Source organism: Nyctereutes procyonoides, unplaced genomic scaffold (genome assembly GCF_905146905.1).
Source record: "Nyctereutes procyonoides isolate TBG_1078 unplaced genomic scaffold, NYPRO_anot_genome, whole genome shotgun sequence".
NCBI lineage: Eukaryota > Metazoa > Chordata > Mammalia > Carnivora > Canidae > Nyctereutes > Nyctereutes procyonoides.
This window is the reverse complement of record NW_026575140.1, coordinates 23,767,507-23,784,771: the sequence shown is the minus strand read 5'-3', so window position 1 is coordinate 23,784,771 and position 17,265 is coordinate 23,767,507. Positions and strand designations below refer to the sequence as shown.

Sequence of the window (17,265 nt, the reverse complement as noted above, 5' to 3'; positions counted from 1 at the left end):
TTGCATGGCTCCTGCTGGGGGTTCTGTGTGCACCTGAGCAGGAATGTCAAGCCCACACCATAAAAATCACAACAATTATTTCCATTCCCACGTGAAGAAGTGGCTAAGTAGAACCTGAAGCTGAATCTCCAGAAAAAGGGAAACCTCCACAAAACCAAAGATCATTCCATTAGGTCAAATTCTTTTGGATCTAAGTGTAGTAAGAACATAATTAAGATAATTATGTGAAAAAGACGCAGCTTGCTTTTTTTTTTTCTTTGAAATCAATGCAGGGTGGGAGGGCAGTATACCAAAGACAAACTGGGGAAGGAAGGGAATATATAACTATCAACACCCTGTCTGGGGACAGGTAAACAAGGAAATTGGGAAGTAGGAAACCCTTCTTCCTATGGTTTCCCCTTCTTCATGGGAAAACCCAGCCACACCACTCCTTGGTTAAGACAGCTGGCCCAGATGTGTTTACATTTAAAATTAGAAAAAGAACCCCAAATGGGCCTCAGATGCAGGTCCTTCCCCTTAGGGTTCATGTTTGATTAACTTTGCCACTTTTACTCATTTTTTCCAAAAGGTACACACCTCCTCGAATACCAACCATGATGCAGGAAAGAAAAGTGGCTGCACTGAAACTGGTCCCACAGCACCTACTGCCCCAGTTCACATGCATCCTGGGCTCAGCACCCCCTTTACCATCGTAAAGTAAGTGAGGTCCCCAAAAGCCTGTGCTTGTATAGGTATATCCATCAGTAGTTACCATATTTGAAATTAGAACAGAAAATGTTTGAATACTTCTTTATTCATTTAAAAATTATAGAAATCAACAAAAAATTATAAAAATCAACATATTATATGTAAAATATTTTTTACGATAAACTATAGTTTCCAAAACAACAGCAGCAAAATCTTAGCAAGAAGAGGGACGTAGTTTGGCATTTTCACACAGCTCCTTCATGTCAGACTTAATGGAAAACAACTGGGTTTTCATATCTGTCAGCTTTCAATCTTACACTAGGAAATATGTTGGTTGATGCACACAAAGAAAACCCACCCTCACAAAGAAGTCCTGTGGGGACAATATTTTACCAGCCAATTCAGAAAACTGTGGGTACTCTTTGTTAAGACAATACCAACACTCGACAGGTGTTTTATTTTTCCCTGAAATCGTGTTGCAGTGTGCAATCTAAAACCTTATCGGTAAACTTTTTACTTTATTACTTTCAAATTATTACTTTCAAATCCATTGGTCTGTCTTGAACTTTCAATGGATCTTCCACCCAAATGCAACTTTGCAACATCATGCATTGATCATTTGGAAAATACTGGTTCATTGAGTCATGCAAGTTTTCCAAACGCAGTTCATTATGTATTATCAACAGCATTACATTCATTAATATTAACACTGATATCAGAAACATCTTTAAGTATTGAGAAGCTGTCAGGATCACAGTGGCAGAGGCATACTTTGCAAAATTCCAATTCCACTTGAAAGCTCAAATTTTCTCTTCAGCAATAGCATTAGTTGCTTTCCTTGAAGTAACAAGCTAACTTTGTTCAATTAGTAAGAAATAACCATAGTTTATCAATTATTCTTTCATGTTGGTCCATGAAAAAGCAGGGCTAGTTCAGCTAGCAACTTAAGTGCAGAAAAGCTTGTCCTCCAGGCAATGCTCCAACTCTGAAATGCAGTAGAAGTGTTTTCCACAAACTTCCTGTTTTGTCCCACTGAGTATTAAAAAGAGTTGTACTCAAACGTTGAGACCTAATAAACGAATTTTTACTACTTCATCAGGGACATTTTTAGGTGAAAATGGCTTTTTTTAATTGCAGTGAAGAATATAAGGACCCAACTGCAGCCAGGCGGCAGCAGCTTTGGCACATCAACCCCACACCATCAGTGCAAATGTCAACACACAAAAAAAGCAAATGACGTCTTATGATCATTATGACAACCGTCTGATCTCACAGACCCCCTGTCAAGGTCTCAAGGACACCCATGGGGTTCCTTGGACCACACTTTTAACAACCACTGCTTTCAGGTATTGTATATCCAGAAAGAAAGCATAAGAACCATGTATGACTTAAAGTGAATTTCAGATAACTTCTGGTATAAAATACAAACCATAAACAATTACAAGCAACTTTTACTTGATTAACCAACTGCCAAAGATAAATGTAAATACACTAGAGAAGCTTGTGTTTACCTTGCAATAAAATTTTTGGTGTTTACTATTATAATACCTATATTTTAATTCTTCCCTGGTAGCTATAAATTGTTCACGATGTTAAGTATTTACTCTGACAACATAAAATACTACCTCTGCCAAAGATGCAGGAGTACGATAATGTACACCCAACTGCAGATTTAAATATTTCAGCCTTGTTTCTTCATTCTAGGAGGAATTTTAGTCTCTGTGAACTCTTTCACACAATATTAAGTGATCTTCCTGCGTTCATTCCCACATTCTTCAAAAAATAACCCCTGGGCACTGCGCCCAACAGATGCTACAAAGAAAGAGAACATGACCCTGCCCTTAAGATATTCAATAAAATAGTGACTAAGTACAAGTGACAATTGGGATCCACCTGGGATCTACTGCTTAGCTAGAGCTAAGAAGAGGCCTAGCTGAGGGAACACAGGTTGAGGCAGCTACCCCACAGCCCTCGTAGAGATCTGGGGAGTTGGCAGAAAGAGGGGATAAAGGTACACGTCTACTGGCCAGGACCATGGAAAAGCCCACAGCATAAAACTAACAGAGGCTCGCTCTCAATTAACAAAACCTAAGGAGACCTGCCAGAGGCAGTGAGGTCCTAGTGGTGGGGGTCATCAGCCATAAACAAATTTGGGGGGACATTTAAATATGGACTATATCTTCAGTGACACTTAATATATTCATTTTTTAGAGGTTATGTGAATGTTCTCGCTCTCAGGACGTGAGCACTCAAGCATTTAGTGGTGAAATACAGTGATCTCTGCAACTAATTTTCAAAAGCAGAAAAAAATACAGGTTACCAAAAATTACCAAAACGTGTAATTCTCACAGTATTTCAAACTTTTTCATTATTACTTGTTGTGCTGATCTGTGATCAGTAATTATGATTCACTGAAAGCAAAGGTGATGATGATTAGCATTTTTTAACAGTAAAGTGTTTTTAAACAAGGTAGGTGTACTGCTTTTTTAGACATAACGCACACTATTGCACACTTAATCAACTATAGTGTAAACATGTATATACACTGGGAAACCATAAGACTCATTTGACTCACTTTATTGCAATATTTGCTTTGTTGCAGAGGTCTGGAACCAAACCCACAGTATCTCCAAGGGGTGCCTGTACACATGGATGAAACAATGCCCCAAAATACTAATCCTTTTTGAGTCTAGATGGAGGACACACACCTGTGAACTCACTGCTCTCTTCTAGTAACTTTTCTCTGGATTAAGGGGAGGAAGGGCAGCACAGAACCACTGACTCCACAGAACCTGCTCATGCTGACAGGCCAAGCAGTGCCTGGAGTGCTCCCTGTCACGGCCCCGGGCCCACATCATGCTGGTGTGTGTTGACGATACAGGGAGAAACTGGGTGTGGATACACAAGAACAACCTATACTACTCCGCAATGTATTTGATAAAAGCTCTTAAGTAAATGTTTAGAAAAAAACAAAAATAATAAAACTCTCCAATCCACTAGCTGCCCACCAGCTGCCATAACATCCTTCCTGTGCCAAACTCTTAAGGCATGTTCTGGAACCCTCATCCAAGCCCATCCACAACGTCTCTTCCCTCTCCCTCTGAATCTCAAACAATACTGTTTCCAAACTCAATGTCAGACTGGAGCTTTTCTCCAAGGGACCAGACAAGAGCCCTGTATCAATGACTGAGTACCTTTGGGCCCTAGCCCTTCCATTTCTCCCTCCTTCTCCCAGTACCTCTGCCCTCCTGCAAACGCTCCCCCCTTCATCTGCGGAGCATTCATCCACCTGGTTCCAAATGACCCACACGCTGTGGGGCACTAGTGAGGCCCCTTCCCCGCCCCCAGGATATAGCCCTGGGATGCTAGATGGATAGATGGTCTCCCAGGACTGCCAGCAGGCTCACACATCAATGATTGGGAGTAATCCCCATCTCCCACCTTGCCCTCTCACCCCGTATTTCAAACACACTATGGCCTTTAACAATAAAATCCACTCCAACACTTTCAAAGCTGAACTCTTCCTGCACCAGCACTAATCTTCCCCCAAGAAAGCTCAAGGAGATACCACCAATCTCCTGACCCCTCCCACAAAGAACTCTGCAGACTTTTTTGAACTTCCTCTGCTCTGCTACCCTTAAGTATCCAACCATTACCAAACCCCACGGCTTCTTTATGCTTGCTGATTTTGACCTGACTTCCTTCCTTCCTTCCTTCCTTGCTTCCTTCCTTCCTTCCTCCCATCCTCCCTCCCTCCCTCCCCCTCTTCCTCCTCCTCCTCCACTTCCTCCTTCTGCTTCCTTCCATTGCACCTGGTCTGCTGGGTGCCCCATCATCCCTGAACTGGCTTCTCACCAATTCCTCCTCTAGCCCCTGACACACAGCACCATCTCTCTGTAACACAATCTGAATTTGAGTCCATTAATCTGGCAGGCTGAGTGTCCCCTTGGTCCATCCCAAAGCCACAGAGGGCTCAGGCAAGAAACCAATCCTCTCTCATCCACCCGTAGACAAGTTCCACATTAACATTCTTCCAAAGAAAGCTCATCCTCTCAAAGCCTAGCTTAAGTACCTTCCATGCCCTCCTCTGCTTATAGTGTTACATCCAAATTTCTCCCTAGGTTTCAAAAACCTTCCCCAATCTGGCTCTGCCCCGTCTGCCTCTTGATAGCCTCCTTTTATTCATCCACCTAACAAATGTATTCTAAGCCAAATGCAACTCTCCACCTGTTTTTGTACACGAGCCAAATAAAAAAAAAAAAAAAGGATGCTATTTTGTGACATGAAGTTACATGAAACTCAATTTCAGTGTCCATGAATAAAGTTTTATTGGAACACAGCCATGCCCAGCTGTTTGCATGCTGTCTATGGCTGCTTTGGGGCTGTAAGGATTTGTCCAGTGCCTGAAAGTCTCCCTTTAATGTTAAAACCATTGCAGTAGGCATTAGGTGACCAATGTTGCCAAGAATCATGCTGGGCATGTGGAAGTCATCCACACATACTAGTTGAGTAAAGGAATGACCCTGCAGTTCAAATGTTCCTGTAAACAAAGATAATCCTGAAACCCATGCTTCAGGTCTTGGGCCTGACAGGTCTTTCAACCCTTCAGCTATAGGACAGTAGAAATCTTGGTTTTATCTCATTAAAAAAAAAAAAAGAAAAAAATATTCAATACTTGGAGACTGCAGTTGAAAGTCAACCTCTCTCCTATACACTTGATGTACCTGTCTGTACCTCTATTTTTTCAGTTAAGATGGAAGACATTCAGACGTGTGGAAATGCATGAGATGACATGGGCCAATTTTTCCACCTCTAGAGAAGAAAGCTATGTTTCAAAGAAACATTGTATTGATTTTTATGATCATATACCTAAATCCAGAGATAGCTCATTTTATGACACTGAATTAAAGACAAATTAAACACTTTCTCCACAGACATGTTCATATAAGAAATATTGACCCTAAGATTATAAGAATTCATACTATTGCAAACTGTCTAAAATCATCTAATAAGATTTAAAATTCTCAACGAAGTAGGGGATCCCTGGGTGGCTCAGCGATTTGGTACCTGCCTTCGGCCCAGGGGGTGATCCTGGAGTCCTGCGATCAAGTCCCACATCGGGCTCCCTATGGGGAGCCTGCTTCTCCCTCTGCCTGTGTCTCTGGCTCTCTCTCTCTGTGTCTCTCATGAATACATTTTTTTAAAATCTTAAAAAAAAAAATTATCAACGACGTATCATTGAATAACAACACAAATTACAGCACTGTGTAGTTACAGCATCTACCACAATTTACAATAAAAAGTGCAAGAGAAGTCACTTCCCTGGAGAGAACAAGAGGGTATCTGAAACCTAATGCCTATCAAGGAGGGCTGCTGGGACAGTGGTCCGTGGAGCACATACTGACCAGTCCCTCACAGCAGGAACACAAAAGTCATTGCAGGTTCTTGCACTTACAATAAATGTGTACTTTACAAGCATGGCCAAGCTTTTCCTTAGCAAGTTTACTAATTTAAAACACCTCTAAGTTTCTGGCCAGTTCTAAAGTTTCAAGATTCTATGATGTAAGTTGACCACAAACAAAATTCTGACTACAAAAAAAAAAGGGAGGGGGGCAGCCCTGGTGGCTCAGCGGTTTAGCACAGCCTACAGCCATCCTGAGTCCCTGCCTCTCTCTCTTTCCTCTCTGTGTATTCTCATGAATAAATAAATAAAATCTTAAAAAAAAAAATTCTGGCTACATGAAAATTTCTATCAATTAAGCTAGCACCTTACAAGCTTGACAAGCATAAGACGACCCAGGACCTGGAAGGTGATGCTGATAACAGTAATTACAGGAGTTGCCATGTATTAAACATCATATCATTCAGTCTTCACAACAATAGATGGGGGCCATTGTGCCCCCATTTTACAGACAGGCCCATCCCTAAACACTCCCCTTAGATGAACATAGTATGAATGTTTACTAAGGGAAATGAGACCAGAGTACCCTGAAGAAATGGGGGGTGGGGATGGGGAGGAAGCAGAGCACGCTCCACAGTCAAACCTCTGTGTCCTGCTAACAGGGCCCATATGTTATCCATCACCCATGCTTGCTCTTCCTCCCTGGCGTCTGCCCAACCATCTATCCTGTAGCTCCCTCCGGAAACTGAAAGCCTTTTATCACCCATCTGTTTCTCCTGCTCAATGCCACATACTGCAAAGCCAAGGGAGGAGGGTGGTCAGCAGTCCAAGGGTAAGGATACTACGGTGTCCTAATCTGCTTTTTCCACCTCGCAGTTTCACAGAAACCAAACGAAACAACTAGCATGTGCCAAAATGTTAAGGGGATTTGTAATCCTAACCAGGCAACACAAAAACAAAAGATTAACTCCCAACTCGAGCAGTCATTAAAATAAGTAACAATGACAGGTAGCAGATGCAGGGACAGTTCTAGAGGTTTCTGATCCACACAACACGTCAAGCAAGTGCAACCCCTCAGAGGCACGGCTGATAACCAAGGAGAAGTAATTAATATGATCTAGAACAGAAAACAGAGTCTAGGAAGACTTGCTAAAGTCATGTCAAGGACACTGGCTGACCCATGCACAGCTCTCACACGGGTTCAAGAATGGTGGACACATCCCATGCCACTATCGTCACAGGGCCCAGGGATCTAAGTTTATGGTCTCTCAGTATGGTCTGTCAAGCTCAGAGTTCTCATTATGTAGTCCAAACTCAGTCATGAAAACGATACAAAAAGAAACCACTTGGAACCCCAAAACTAACTGGATCAGGTAGAAGACTGAAAGTTCATACCAACAAAAATGTCCATGTAAAGCATGTATCTACAGTTTAATTTTTTAAAGCCACTTTAGTAGTCAAATATCTTCTTCAAACTAGTAGGCCTTCCTATTGGGGCTCGAGAACATCAGGAAGCCTGTGTGCGGTGGGATGAGGACTTGAGAGTCCAGGTTGCAAGCCTGGTAAATGCTGAGCTGAGGGTTTCAGGAGTGCTCCCCACCACACCACCTGGCATGTGGGGCCAGGGCTGCCCTTCCCTGCAGGAGCCAAACAGCCAGAACAAGGAGCTCTGGGTCTCAGGCCCCAACACTCTACTAGCCCACATAGCATTAAGACAATCTTATGGGCGACAGAGCTGAAACGCCTCTCTGGAGAGGACTACTCCACCAAACCCAGAAACATCTCAACACCTGCTACCTGGAGCACAGAACTCTAGTCTAGACTAAAGTGGGGGAACCAAACAAGGAGGCCAAGGAAACCAGGACTCCAGGCACAACTTCAGACTGGACAGCAGCGGAGGGGCCCAGAACTATTACAGGTTAAGATCATTTCCAGATGATATTTACTTTTATATTTTAAGAAAATCTGTTTGCTACACCAAATAATTCCCTTTGATTAAAGACACATGACATAGGGGTGCCTGGGTGGCTCAGTCAGTTGAGTGTCTGCTTTCCACTCAGGTCATGATCCTGGGGTCCTGGGATCAAGCCCCACCTTGGGCTCCCTGATCCATGGGGTGTCTGCTTCTCCTTCTCCCTCACCCCCTCTCCCTGTTCCTGCTCCCTCACGTGCTCTAATAAAATCTTACAAAAAAAAAAAAAAAAAGACACGACATAATTTATCTGCATCTCAAAAATGTTTTCACCTTAGCCCATTAACCTGACTTTCAAGGGGGACAAATTTCAACTTGGAAACCCAAAATATTTAGACTCTTGATTTAAAAAACAAAAAACAAAAAACAAAACAAAACAAAACAAAAAAAACGGTCCAGCACTAACCAGGTACCCTTGGAAAAGAACTCTTACCTAGCCCAATAGGATAACATCTACCTGAAAGGAACCTTAGGAAATTTTAACTTTTTAAAAAATAAATCTAGGTAATGACACCATGGGAGGTCATGTTCATTTCTGACCCACTGTTCTAGTACATTCTAATCACAATGCATCGACACATGCAGCTAAGGATCTGAGCAGACCTTAGAAAGAGCTAGCATTCTGTCTCTTTATGAGTCCTCCCATTCCTCTCTCAACAGAAGGGCAGAAAGAAATGGGTTATTCAGTGATTTTCATCAACAGTTCACACTTTTAATTTTACTGAACTTATAGTTTGTAAGGAGTGTGGGCCTAATTTATGATTACGTATGCCAGGGAAAATATCCTTGAGGAAAAACAGATGCGTCAAAGTGTATGAGTCCCTTTTTCTTTTACTAAGGACATCACTGGAATTACTAGTAAAATCGAATTAAATCTCTTGCTCAGATAATAGAGTTGTATCAATGAGAAACTCTGAATTTTAATAATTATGTTGTGGTTGTATAAAAGAATATCCCTGGAATATAGAAAACAGCCTCTTAAGGATTTAAGACCAAAGGGGCATCATATCTTACATTGTTCAGGGAAAAAAATACACACACATAGATTTGTAGAGAGGAGAGAAAACCTAAAAATCTAGAAGACTGTCACAATTCTTTGTAATATTCCTGCAACTTTTAAGTCTGAAAACACCCAATTGCTACGAAGAGATGCTGAGGCTTTTTCTCCATGGAACAGCAGTGAGGATGGATGGACGCATTCTCATTTGAAGGCAACTTTGTCATCACCCATTCTATTTCTGAAAGGCTGCCACTGACACTTCCTTTCCAAGATTTCCCTAAAATGAACTAAATTTCTGACCTACACTCTCAGCACCTTCAGCAGGTGAATGAGACAGCTCAGTGGCCTTCTTCCAGATTGCCCCAAGTCACGACGTCTGTAATTAAGAGCGTGATGCCGCTGGCGAACAGCACCACCACCCGTAAGGGGAGGACACACTCTGAACAGTACTTGCATCAGTCGAAGTATTCCTACCATCTCACTGTTACTGAACCCCCAACTTTGATTTATTTCTCCAACTTGCATTAGTATTTTTAGTTTAGAGCTTGGGGAACTCACAAACGATAGCCCAGGGACTAAATCCTGCTATTTTGTAGAGTTCTACCAGAAAACAACTACACCCATGCTGGCTTCCACCCTAAAGGGCACAGCTGAGCAGTTATGACAGAGACACCAGAGTCAAAAATATTCACTTATCTGGCCCTTTATAGAAAAAGTTTATTGCCTTCTGCCCTAGAGCTCAAAAGTGTTTATGGAGACATTGGTGGCATCTTCAGATCTTGAAACTGCCTTGAGACTGAAGAATAAAGAAATCAGGACCTATTACCGTAGAACACGGATGTTGAGCTCTGAAAGAGGTGCCTGCACTATTATTACAGGGCGGTTCAACTGTCTCCAGGTCTCCACTGGCTCTTCTTGCTCCACCTCTTGTCAGCCGTAGAGAGTGGCTTCTGATTCGTTATAGTTGGATCCATAGAAATCCCAATAAGGTAAAGCAGGCTTACGGAGTTCTTGAATGATCCCCAGAACTCAAGAACTAAGTCTAACTGCACTTTTTATTAGCAGCTGTGCTAAGCCAAGCATTACATACTTGTTATTATTTTATGTGGGCCCTTCCACTTTCTTTCTCCTAACACAGGATGATTGCATTGTACAGGTCTGAATTACACAAATCTAAAATAACATACTAAACCCTCACTTTGCAAAAAATGTGAAAATTACTTGAATGTCACAAATTTTAAAAAATTCACAAGATGTTTAATTACAAAGCTAAGAAGACCAATTCACTGCCAACAGGCAGCTGCCACTTTTAGCTAATCAACAGGACACTCGGCCTTCTCTGTCCAATTCAGTGTAAAAGCACAAGGGGTGTGAATTACACAGCATCTCCAGGGAAGCGTTCTGGCAGACAAGGAAGCCTAATGCAGCACTTTGCTCCTGAGGCCCAGTCTCGGCTCCTGCCGACGAGAGTTCACAGGAGGATGGTGTGACAGCAGACAGGTGCATCTTGGCCATCCACCTGCCGACGGAATCACAGGGCTGCACCACGGTGACAGCAGGAACCGCAGCCTGAGTCCATCCGTCCCTGCTCTGTGAGGTTCAGATGCCTGGGGACACTGGACACAGTTGACAGCAGGGAGGGAGTGCCAGCAGTACACACACCAAGTTTTCCCTGCTAGCTTCATCCAAACCCCCTTCCAGCTCAGAAAGGTTAAACTTTGCTTCAAATTATTTGATGATTTTCTACCTTGTGAAAAAAGGAAAAATCACTACAAACCACAAACAGCACTTTTTGAAGCACAGAATATAAATCTTTATTACTAAACAGTTTGTCAGTACAGGGTTCTGCCCACAGATGCTGAGGCCTCAGCTTGATAGGCTCAACGTAGTCTTGGTTTCCTGACCACACTCCCACCCTCGTGGCCAGACCTCTGTCTAACCGGGGGCCCTGTCCAACCCACCTTCACTTCCAGTGCTCTACGTGTGCTCAATTCTTTTATATGCGAATACAAGATAATATAAGGCAAGGAAATGGCAGTCAATTTCCACATACGCATCCATTCCACCTACTACTTTGTCAGCGATCTAATTAACACACGTTCTCATCTCTGCCTTCTCTGGACCTTTGTTGGATGATATTGTTCTTCCATTACTTATGCACTGGGAGCAATCTGAGCTCATGGGTTATTCACCAGTCATCCACCATCACCACCACCTCTCCCCTCCAATGTGACACTTCTTACAGTCAGAAAGTGAATCTTACTTGTCCACTCTACTATGGAGGTATATGGCTCCAAAATATTTCATGAAATCAGACAGTTCCTGACTATGGATAGAAATGAAAGGTGCAGAAAAATTAAAAGAGGAATCAATTTCATGCGACATCACAATATTTTGGGCATACTACCTGCTTGTGGCTTAATATTCCCATCACATTTTAATTCAACAACATCCACAGGTTTCAAGCAATGGGAGGCTCCAGGTGCTGATCCCCAGTTCTGATTCCTCTTAGAGGTGTACTCTGGAGCATTGTGAGGAGGCCATACCTTCATCACTGCACTGGGGGTGAGGAGTCAAGAACTTTCTCCCGGAAAAGCCAGGCATAGTCCTGGACAATGAACAGAGCCAAAAGGCGAGGCAAAGATAGTGTATTAGCTAAAGCTCTAATTTTTAACTGGTTTCACAGCCTGTACAAAAGTGGAAAACCGAAGGGTTAGAAAAAAAAGGGAAAAGTAGGGGTGACTGCTGATTCTAATTCTCCGCCATGAGCTAAATAACCTCCAGGTACTGGCCCCCAACAAAAAAACAAGTGTAGCTTTTTAAGAGCAAATTCCAGTCATATGATGCCACTCAGTACTTGGCTCTCAGATTCCCTAAAACTCCTCCTCACATCCCAAGAAAATGAACATTTCAGAATGGTTCAGAGTACTTCCAATGAACAATCCATCATGTGATTTTGTCATGACCATCATATACGTGAAGTCAGAGAACACAGTAACGATCTTTATTTACCTGTTATAGGGAGGACTTTTTAAAGCTTTTATCTGAGACGTTCTCATTGAAAACCTTAATGTTGGGATCCCTGGGTGGCGCAGCGGTTTAGTGCCTGCCTTTGGCCCGGGGCACGATCCTGGAGACCCAGGATCGAATCCCACGTCGGGCTTCCTGCATGGAGCCTGCTTCTCCCTCTGCCTGTGTCTCTGCCTCTCTCTCTCTTTGTGACTATCATGAATAAATAAATAAAATCTTTAAAAAAAAAAAAAAAGAAAAGAAAACCTTAATGTTATTTTCCCCCAGGAGCTCCTTCAAAATGAGAAAAATGTTTATTTTTCCCAGACTTAAGTAGCTAAACTGATAGTTACGTGTACATTTTAAAGTTAGTCTTGTGGGTCATGTATTTAACCATACAGCTAAAGTTGTCAGGATTTATACAATGTAGACCTTAAAGATGATGGCTTTCTCAGCTATACTGGGTGCTATCACTAAACCATTACCACAGCTCACCCAGAACCTGTGCCTGAAGCACCCAAGTAGCAATCCACAAAACAAGACTGTGCTTTATCTCATTTCCTTGGTGACCATCTAGCACAGGAAGTATTTCTTCTGCATCAAAGGACATATACCACACCCAGCAATCTTTTTACATGCAAATTGAGTCTTTCCCTGTTTTTTCAAGACCTGGATACTTTTTGAGGAGCACCAGCTAAGATTTTGGTGAGTGACCCTCAATTTGGGTTGTCTCGTGACTGAACTACGGTAAGCATTTGTCTCAGTGTATCACACTGGGGTACGTGATATCATATGTCTTATTACTGATGATGTTAAGGTGGTATTTGTAGGTTTTTCCACTGTGAAGTTACCATTTTTCCCCTTGTAATTTATAAATATCTTTAGAGAGATACTTTGGGGCTATGTAAAGATCACAGATTGGAGACTTCAGGAGACATGACAACTAAATGCAGAGTGGGATCCTGGATTAGATCCTGAAACAGAAAAAGGATATTAATGGAAAACTTACGAAATTCAGTTAAGTCTGTACTTTAGTTAACAGTACTGTGCCGATGTTAATTTCCTGATTTTCATACGGATATCTGGTTATGTAAGAAGTCAGCATTGCGGGAAGTGGGTGACAGGAACAGGGAAGCTCTATGAACTATTTTTGCAACTTTTCTGTAAATCTAAAATTAAAAGTCTCAAAATTAAAAGTTTACAAAGCTGCAGATTCTGATTCCGTATGTCTGGTGGGGGCCTGAGAGTTTGCCTTTCTCTCAAACACCCAGTGATGGTAATGTCACTGGCCCATGAACCACGTCATGTGGGCCTTGCTAGGCCCTGACAGATATAGCTGACATATTTCACTGTACACAACTTTCGAAGGACAGCTGACTAAAATGCACCAAGATTACACTTCATGTACAGTAATCACTGCTTAACTAGAGGCAATCCTTAAACTTGGCACACTGAAGTGCTACCTTAGTACAATGACATGGTATAAGAAGCCAGCGTGATAAGGACAACCTTAGAGTCTGAAATCACAACCTCTGCTACACTTGTCTATGGTTGGCCTTCCCCAGCTGAGCTTGGCATGCCTCCAAGGCTGCAGAGCCAGAACCTCCAGGAGGAACACACGACATCCGCCCACACTGCAACGCGGAGATGACCACGGGGACAATGATCAAGGCAACAGTTCCACTGATGGATGGCATCCATTACCAAGAGAGGCAGCAGAGCAGAATCACAAGAACGGGCTCTGTAATTCCTGCTCGCAAGGAGCAACTTGCCACAAAGGTGATCTCTGCTCATCCCATTAAATTAATTTTTAATTGCATATAACAATCCCACAAGAAAGAAAATATGACACAGACAAGATACTTTGCAAATTTCTGGGAGACTGATAGGATCTAATGGAGGCAAAGGAAACCACAATCTGGAGCATACAGGAGTGGGTACAGCCAAAGTGGGTAAGCCTGTGGCAGGCCAGAACACTCAGCAGAGCACAGGCTGTTCCTGCTCACACCCTCCCTAGACCAGGTAGACCAATCCCAAATCAAAGGGGTCTGGTCTTAAGCTGTAAGACCCACAGGAAAAGTCTCTGCAATCTGGCACTCCAAGTCCCACACAGTAACAAGTTCCCAATGACTTGAGGGGAGACCCACACATTTTCAAAACCAGCCCCACAGACTCAGAGCTCTCTGCCCATTTCCTCTTGCTTTAAACAATTACTAATATTTAAGGAATATTTGCCACATGAAGTATGAAGCCAATATTTTTTAAAAGGCAACAATGGCACTAGAGGAAATAAGAAATCAAAGAACAAAAGAATTGAAAAAATTCCATGTTGGTATCCTCAACAATATGGATAACAATATGGTATCCTCAAGAATATGTTCACAAGTAGCTACTATGGGGGGGGGCGGGGAGAACACATAAGTTCTTGATCAATTTTCAACTGTGGAAATAAAAAATTTTAAAACAGGATTGGAAAATAACTTGAAGCCCTCTCCCAAAAAAGAGAAGAAAATGACAAAAGAGGATAAAGACAAAAGATTCAGTGGGTCAATCCAAGATGTCCATCATCAAAATAAAAGAGTAAATGCAGGGGAAATTCTCAGATACAAGAGAATTTCCCAGAGCTGAAGGGCAAGCGCCCAGAAGCACAGAACATCCACAGTGAGACTCCACATCCTACTGCACTCTGGAAATGTCCTAACACCAAAGAGGATTGTAAGGAGACATGTATATCCTTACTCAAAAGGAATAAGACTATTTGGCAGAAATGATATTGAAATGAAGAAAGCCAAGATTAAAACATGGAATCCTGTACAAACTGGGATGTATAATAAAGGAAAATACCAGAAGAATACTTGTACTGGCCTGAGTAATCAATCCAGATTAGAAAAAGAGGACAGAGGGCTGAGGAGGATGGGGGGGAGGGAGGAGTGGGGAGTTGGAGAGATGACATTATCCCTTGAGAATTTACAACGTAGAGAGTCAATGGGAACAGAAAATGCAAAGAAAAAGAAAGGCCACTACAAACAACAGAAAAAAAAAAAAAAACAGAAAGCTGTAGAAGTGAAAAACAGTCTTTGCTCGGTCTTAAACAGTCTGAGCTTAGTGAACACAGTGAATTAAGGGGATAGAAAAGGTGGGATGTGGTAGGAAGGGCTCAATCACCGTATGATAACAGAATGTCAACAACGTGTAAGACTAGTAAAATACCAAGGTACTCTCCAGAGCTACGGAGACCTTCTCCAAGAGCAAAAAGATGTTAAGTCTTTGAGGAGTGAGACGGGGCTGTTGCTCTTCAACCCAAGTTTTCCACTGAGGGTTTACCGTGTGCATGACTGATGGATGTATTATTATTCAAGAGCACGGACCTCGGAGAGAGCAGTTCAAGGCCTTGGCTCTCCGCGTCTTGGACGAGTGTCCTAACCTCCAGGCGCCGGTCACCTCTCTCTACAAAGTGGCCACCTCCGCCTCTCTAGATGGCTGCGATGAGAAGCCCTGGGAGTGGTCCGCAGGCCCAGCCACAGCACAGAGCGCGCGCATGGCAGCCACTTCCAGACCCTAAGGCCAAGGGATGTCGACGGAATCCAACATCCTGGGCACAGGTTCTCACTCTGGTGCAACGCAAGGGAGAACGAAGCTAGACAGAGACGCCTCATCTCGGGGGCTGTTCCGCTGTCTCCCCGCCGCTAGCCGCTAGATCCTCGTATGCAGGGCGGTCCGGAGGCCGAGTAACGGGCGGGCGGTGCCCCGTGTCCCTCACCTGGGCGACCCCTGGGCTACCCCCTGGACTACCCCGACCTTGGCAAGGCCGGGGGCCCTCCCCGAGGCGGGCCTGGGGGTGCAGCCGGTGCAGAGGGCGCCAGGGGCGGCCAGCCCCGAGCCCCCGCGTCCTCGAGGAGCGCCCGGTGCAGGGCGCCCACCGGGGGGGGGGGGGCGGGGCGGGGGGCTCGAGGCAAACCCCAGGCCGCACTCCCCAAGCCTGAGCCCTCCCCTCCCCTCCCCTCCCCTCTCCGTGAGCCCTCGGCCCCGCGGGGCGGGCACACCGGGCGCAGGTCGGCCTGCCCGCGGGCCCCGGGCGCCGACTGACAGGAGAGGCCTGTGCCCCGGTCGGTCCGCGGCGCGGCGCGGGGCCCTCGCGGGGGGCGGGGGCGGGGGGAGGCTGGCGGGGGGGGCGGCGGCGGCGGCGGCGGCGGCCGGCCGGGGGAGCCAGAGCGGGCGGGGAGGGCGCCGGGAGCGGGGCGCGCCGGCGGGGCCGAAGGCGGCGGGCCGTTGGGCGGCCGCGCAGGGCGTCCCGGGCGGGGGCGGCGGGCGCGGGCGCGGCGGCCGGAGGAGGGCGCAGGGAGGAGGGAGGAGGGGAGATCTCGCTCTCGCTCTCGCTCTCGCCCCGCGGGAAGGGGGAGGTGGAGACGCGACCGGCTGCGGGAGCTGCAATTACCGTGTGGGCTGCGGAATTCTCGTGGTGTTTGTCGGGGAGATGCGATAATGGCGTCCGTCCTCGCGAGAGAAGCCGCCGCTCTGCGCAGGCGCCGCGAGTCCCTCCCCGAGGCCCTCCGCCCCGCCCCGTCTGCGCAGGCTCCTCACGCGGGGCGCGCCGGGCCGGGGGACCGGGCCAGGGGGCGGGGCCTGCCGCTCCAGGCCTCCCGCGCGCGCCTTCGCCGGCGCCGGCGACCGCCGAGCATGCGCACGCGTCCTCCGGCCGCGCCACGGTTGGGGCCTGGAATCTTTCCTTTCCCGGCGCGCGCTCCGTCTCCTCGCTAGCCCCGTGAGAAGTCGCGTCGGTGGACCGCGAGAGGAATTTACGTTTCTTCAGAGGCTGAATGAATAGGAATTAGGTGCGCGCGACGACTACATATCCCGGAGGGCTCTGCGCGAGCCGCGAGCTGAGGTTCCTGGGAGTCGTAGTCCCGGCGTGTGCGCCAAGCCTGCTGGTACTTGTAGTCTCTCCGGACTCCGGCCTCCCGTCGGCGCCCGCGCCCGCCCCTGCTGGGACTTGTAGTTGGAGACGGGGGGCCTGAGGCCGCTGCGGCTCCGAAGGGGTGCCCCGGAGTAATAGCTGGTGCTCCGGGTCCCCGGAGTCTGACCACACTTCCCAGGGCTCACGCGTGGGGGAAAATGGTGTGTTCGTGGTGTGACCTGTCCCGTGTGGAAGTAATCTCTGTGTGTGCGTATGTACACGAACATGCGGTGTGCATGTGG

General features: G+C 45.6%; 1 protein-coding gene across 4 annotated transcripts in view; it reads right to left on the bottom strand.

The window, feature by feature from the left end:
- Nucleotides 1-16,592, bottom strand: part of BANP (BTG3 associated nuclear protein) — a 105,780-nt gene extending 89,188 nt beyond the window's left edge. For all 4 annotated transcript variants that reach the window (XM_055305159.1, XM_055305160.1, XM_055305161.1 and 1 more), the window contains exon 1: nucleotides 16,505-16,592. The gene's annotated coding sequence lies outside the window, so the exon portion shown is untranslated. The remainder of the gene's footprint in view (nucleotides 1-16,504) is intronic.
- Between the last annotated feature and the right edge of the window lie 673 nt (nucleotides 16,593-17,265).